The 6,177-nt window shown below is 39.2% G+C and overlaps 1 pseudogene; it reads left to right on the top strand.

Moving 5' to 3' along the window:
• Positions 1 to 506: 506 nt before the first annotated feature.
• Positions 507 to 1,449, top strand: LOC144577211 (heterogeneous nuclear ribonucleoprotein A1-like 2; annotated as a pseudogene).
• Positions 1,450 to 6,177: the final 4,728 nt, after the last annotated feature.

Below are 6,177 nucleotides of genomic sequence, written 5' to 3'. Positions count from 1 at the left end.
AACAAATATTGTTAGAGATAGAGAGACTCCAATATACTAATAGTTGGGGACTTCAACATCTCACTTTCATTATTGCACAGATCTACAGAAAACCAGCAAAGAAACATACTCAATCTGCACTAGAGACTAAATGAACCTAGCAGGCATTTACAAGACATTTCATCCAATAGCTTCAGAATGCACATCCTACTCATCAGCACATGGGACATTCTTCAGGATAGACCATATATTAGATCACAAGACAAGTCTTAAATTTTTAAAAACCAAATTTATAACAAGTATCTTCTCAGCCCACAGTGGAATAAAACTGAAAATAAATAAGAGGAACTTTCGAAACTGTAAAAATACATGGAAATTAAACAACATGCTCCTAATAATCGGGTCAATAAAGAGATTGAGAAGGAAATTTAAAAATTATATGAAGCAAATGGAAATGGAAACATGTCCTTTTTGCCCATGGGCCCCGCCGAGGAAGCATTGTTAAACACTCTTGTTCCCTTGACATCATGTCTAAGTCAGAGGATCCTAAAGAGCCCAAACAACTGAGGAAGTTCTTCGTTGGAAGACTGGGCTTTGAAACACCCGATGAGAGGCTGAGGAACTAGTGTGAGCAATGGGGACCGCTCACAGACTGAATGGTAATGGGAGATCCAAACACCAAGCGCTCTGGGGGCTTTGGGTTTTTCACATATGCCATTGTAGAGTGGGTGGATGCAGCAATGAATGCAAGGCCACACAAGGTGGATGGAAGAGTTGTGGAACCAAAGAGAGCTCTCTCAAGAGAAGATTCTCAGAGACCAGGTGCCCACTTAACTGTGAAAAAGGTATTTGGTGGTGGCATTAAATAAGACATTGAAGAACATCAGCTAAGAGATTATTTTGCACAGTATGGAAGTGGAATTGATTGAAATAATGACTGACTGAGGCAGTGACAAGAAAAAGGGCTTTGCCTTCGTAGTCTTTGACAACAGGCTGTCACTCAGAAATACTGCATTGTAAATGGCCACGACTGTGAAGTTAGGAAAGCCCTGTCAGAACAAGAGATGGTCAGTGCTTCATCCGGCCAAAGAGGTGGAAGTGTTTCTGGAAACTTTGGTGGTGGTCATGGAGGTGGTTTTTGGTGGGAGTAACAACTTTGGTCATGGAGGAAACTTCGGTGATTGTGGTGGCTTCGGTGGCAGTTGTGGTGGTGGATATGGTGGCAGTGGGGATAGCTATAACGGATTGGGTAATGACAGAAGAAATTCTGCAGGTGGTGGAAGCTACAATGACTTTGGCAATTATAACAATCAGTCTTCAAATTTTGGACTCATGAAAGGAGGAGACTTTGGAGGCCGAAGCTCTGGCCCCTATGGTGGTGGAGGCCAATACTTTGCCAAACCATGAAACCAAGGTGGCTATGGCGGTTCCAGTGGGAGCAGCAGCGATGGCAGTGGCTGAAGATTTTAATTACTGCTAGGAAACAAAGCTTAGCAGGAGAGGAGAGCCAGAGAAGTGACGGGAAAGCTACAGGTCACAACAGATTTGTGAACTCAGCCAAGCACAGTGGTGGCAGGGCCTAGCTGCTACAAAGAAGACATGTTTTAGACAAATATTCACATGTATGGGCAAAAAACTTGAAGAGGACTGTATTTGTGACTAATTGTATAACAACAGGTTTTTTTTTTTTTTTTTTTTTTCTGTTCTGTGGAAATGTAAAGCATTCCAACAAAGGTTTTTTTTTTTTTTTTTTTTTGAGACGGAGTTTCACTCTTGTCACCCAGGCTGGAGTGCAATGGCGCGATCTCGGCTCACCGCAACCTCCGCCTCCTGGGTTCAGGCAATTCTCCTGCCTCAGCCTCCTGAGTAGCTGGGATTACAGGCACGCGCCACCATGCCCAGCTAATTTTTTGTATTTTGAGTAGAGACGGGGTTTCACCATGTTGACCAGGATGGTCTCGATCTCTTGACCTCGTGATCCACCCGCCTCGGCCTCCCAAAGTGCTGGGATTATAGGCGTGAGCCACCGCGCCCGGCCCCAACAAAGGTTTTTAATGTAGATTTTTTTTGCACCCATGCTGTTGATTGCTAAATGTGAGTCTGATCGTGATGCTGAATAAATGTATCTTTTTAAAAAAATGTGCTAAGTTAGTCTACTCTGAAGGCATCCTGGTAAATTTCCCCAACAGTGTGAAGTTAGAATTCCTTCAAGGTGATAACAGGTTCTATTTGGAATTTATATACAACCTGCTTGGGTGGAGAAGCCATTGTCTTCAGAAACCTTGTCATAGTTGAACTGATAGTTACTGTTGTGACCTGAAGCTCACCATTAAAAGGGATTACCCAAGCAAAATCATGGAATTATTGGTTATAAGAATGATTGTTGGCCAGGCGCGTTGGCTCAAGCCTGTAATCCCAGCACTTTGGGAGGCTGAGGCGGGTGGATCACGAGGTCAAGAGATCGAGACCATCCTGGTCAACATGGTGAAACCCCGTCTCTACTCAAAATACAAAAAATTAGCTGGGCATGGTGGTGCATGCCTGTAATCCCAGCTACTCAGGAGGCTGAGGCAGGAGAATTGCCCGAACCCAGGAGGCGGAGGTTGCGGTGAGCCGAGATCGCGCTATTGCACTCCAGTCTGGGTAACAAAAGCGAAACTCCGTCTCAAAAAAAAAAAAAAAAAGAATGATTGTTGGCACATATTATGTAATATATCTAAATTGAATAATGGTACCAGATAAAATTATAGATCAGAATGAAGCTTGTGTATCATCCATTATTATGTTTAATCAATAACTAATTTAATTCTCTTGAAAAAAAAGAAAAGAAAAAAAACACAACTTACCAAAACCAATGGGATACTACAAAACATTGCTAAGAGGGAAGTTTATAGCAATAAATGCCTACACCAAAAAAGCAGAAAGAAAGATTTCAAATAAACAACCAATGATGCACCTCAATAAACTAGAAAAGCAAGAGCAAACCAGACCCAAAATTAGTAAAAGTAAAGGAAAATAAAGATCAGAGCAGAAAAAAGTGAATAGGGACAAAACAAAAGCAAAGAATCAACTAAACAAAAAGTTGGCTTTTGAAAAGATAAACAAAATTGATAAACTGCTAGCTAGACTAAGAAAAAAAGAAAAAGACCCAAACAAACAAAAGCAGAAATAAAAAGACCTTACAACAGATACCACAAAAATACGAAGATCATTGGCGACTGTTACAAACAATGACGTGGCTAACGAACTGCGAAACCTAAAGAATATGAATAAATTCTTGGATGAACACAACCTACCAAGACTGAACGAGGAAGAAATAAAAAACCAGAAAAGAACAATAATGAATAATGGGATTGAATCAGTAATGAAAGGTTTTTCAATAAAGGGAAGCCCAGGACTGAATGGCTTTTCTACTAAACCAGTAAAGAACTAACACGAATTCTTCTCAAATTGGCCTCAAAAGTAGAGGAGGGAATTCTTTCGAAATTATTCTGCAAGAACAGAATTACCCAGATACCAAAACCAGAAAAGGACACAACAACAACAACAAAAACCAGTGGTGTGAAACACACTGACTTTGGCAAGATGTGTTTCCATTTTCATTTGCTTCAAGAAATTTTTATTTCCTTCTGAATATTTTTATGGATCCAATTTCATTTAGGAGCATATTGTTTAATTTTCCATGAATTTTTACACTTTCCCCCCACCAAAAAACAAACAAACAAACAAACAAAAAAAGGAAACAGAGCAATAGATGCAGAACTCCTTAATAAAATATTAGCAAAACAAATCAAATGATACATCAAAAAGAAAAGACACCATAATCATGTGGGATTTGTCTTAGGGATGCAAAGATGTTTTAATATAGTCAAATCACTAAATGTGATATATCACATCAACAGAGTAAAAGACAAAAACCATATGATCATCTCAATAGATGCAGAAAAATTATTTTATAAAATTCAACATGGCTTCATGATTAAAACCTCAACAAATGAGGCACTGAATGAACATACTTCAACATAATAAAGCTATATATGACAAACCCACAGCTAACATCATATTAAATGAGGAAAAGCTAAAAGCCTATTTTCTAAGAACTGGAACAAAACAAGCATGTTCACCTTTCGCCACTTACTCAAAATAGTCCTGGAAGTCCTAGCCAGACCAATCAAAAAACAGAAAAATAAAACACATCTAAGTTAGAAAAGAGGAAGTCAGATTATCTTTCTTTGCAAATGACATAATCTTATATCACACAAAACCTGAAGACACCACCAAAAAAACTCTTAGAACTGATAAACAGATTCAGTAAAGTTGTAGGATACAAAATTAACATACAAAAATCAGTAGTGTTTCCATATACCAATAACAAACTAGCAGAAAAAGAAATCAAAAAAGCAATCCCACTTACAAAAGCTACAAACATAAAATACCTAGTAATGAATTTAATGATGGATGTGAAAGACCTCTACAACAAAAATGAAAGAGATTGAAGAGGACACAGACAAATAGAAAGACACTCCATGCTCATGGGTAGGAATAATTACTATTGTTAAAATGACCATACTACCCAAAACAATCTATAGATTTAACGCAATCCCTATCAAAATACCAGTGACATTCTTCACGTAAATAGAAAAGAATTCTAAAATTTGTATGGAACCACAAAAAACCTCAGATAGCTGAAGTAATCCTAAGCAAAAGAACAAAACTGGAAGCATCATACGTCCTTACTTCAAAATATACTACAAACCTATAGTAACCCAAACAGCATGGTATTAGTATAAAAATAGATACATAGGCCAATGGAACAGAACAGAGAACCCAGAAATAAATCCACATATTAACAGCCAATTGATTTTTGACAAAGGTGCCAAGAACATACACTGGGGAAAGAACAGTTTCTTCAATAAATGATGCTGGGGAAACTGGATATCCACACGCAGAAGGATGAAACTAGACCCCTATCTCTCACCTTATACAAAAGTCAACTTAAAATGGATTAAAGACTTAAAGATAAGATTCAAAAATATGGAACAACTAGAAGAAAACAGGGGAAATTCTATAGGACATTGGGCTAGACAAAGATTTTATGGATGAGACTTTATTTTTTAATTTTTTAGACCTGGAGTCTCCTCTGTTGTCCAGGCTGGAGTGCAGCAGCATGATCATGGTGCACAGTCTTAAACTCCTGGGCTCAAGTGAAACTTCCACCTCAGCCTTCTGAGTAGGTGAGACTATAGGTGCACACCACCATGCTCAGCTAATTAAAAACTTCTTTTTTTTTGTAGAGACAGGGTCTAACTATGTTGCACAGGCTGCTCTGAAACTCCTGTCCTCAAGGGATCCTCCTGCCTCAGCCTCCTGAGCCTCTGGGATTACAGGCACCATGCCCTGCTGCAACTGACACTTTAAAAGCACAGGAAACAAAAACAAAAATAGACAAATAAGACTAAATTAAGCTAAAAAGGTTCTGAACAGCAAATGAAACAATCAATAAAGAGACACTTGTACAATGGGAGAAAATATTTGCAAACTATTCATCTGACAAGGAACTAATATCCAGAATATACAAGGAACTTACACAACTCAACAGCAAAAAAACAAAACAAAAGCCAGTAATCCCATTAAATAGTGGGCAAGGGATGTGAATAGATACTTCTCATAAGAAGACATACAGGGCTGGGTGCGGTGGCTCACGCCTGTAATCCCAGCACTTTAAGAGGCCGAGGTGGGTAGATCATGAGGACAAGAGATCGAGACCATCCTGGTCAACATGGTGAAACCCCGTCTCTACTAAAAATACAAAAAATTGGCTGGGCATGATGGCTCGTGCCTGTAATCCCAGCTACTCAGGAGGCTGAGGCAGGAGAATTGCCTGAACCCAGGAGGTGGAGGTTGCTGTGAGCCAAGATCGCGCCATTGCACTCCAGCCTGGGTAACAAGAGGGAAACTCCGCCTCAAAAAAAAGAAGACATACAAACGGCCAACAGGCATATGAAAAATGTTCAATATTGCTAATCAGTAGGAAAATGCAAATCAAAACCACAGTCAGATATCATCCCACTCTGGTTAGAATGGCTATTATCAAAAAGTCAAAAAATAACAAGTGCTGGTGAGAATGTGGCAAAAAGAGAACTCTTAAACGCTGTTAGTGAGAATGTCAATTAGTGCAGCCATTATGGAAAGCAGCAT

This window comes from Callithrix jacchus, chromosome 7 (genome assembly GCF_049354715.1).
Source record: "Callithrix jacchus isolate 240 chromosome 7, calJac240_pri, whole genome shotgun sequence".
Taxonomy (NCBI): domain Eukaryota; kingdom Metazoa; phylum Chordata; class Mammalia; order Primates; family Cebidae; genus Callithrix; species Callithrix jacchus.
The sequence above is the reverse complement of the archived record's forward strand: the minus strand, read 5'-3'. Positions and strand labels throughout refer to the sequence as shown.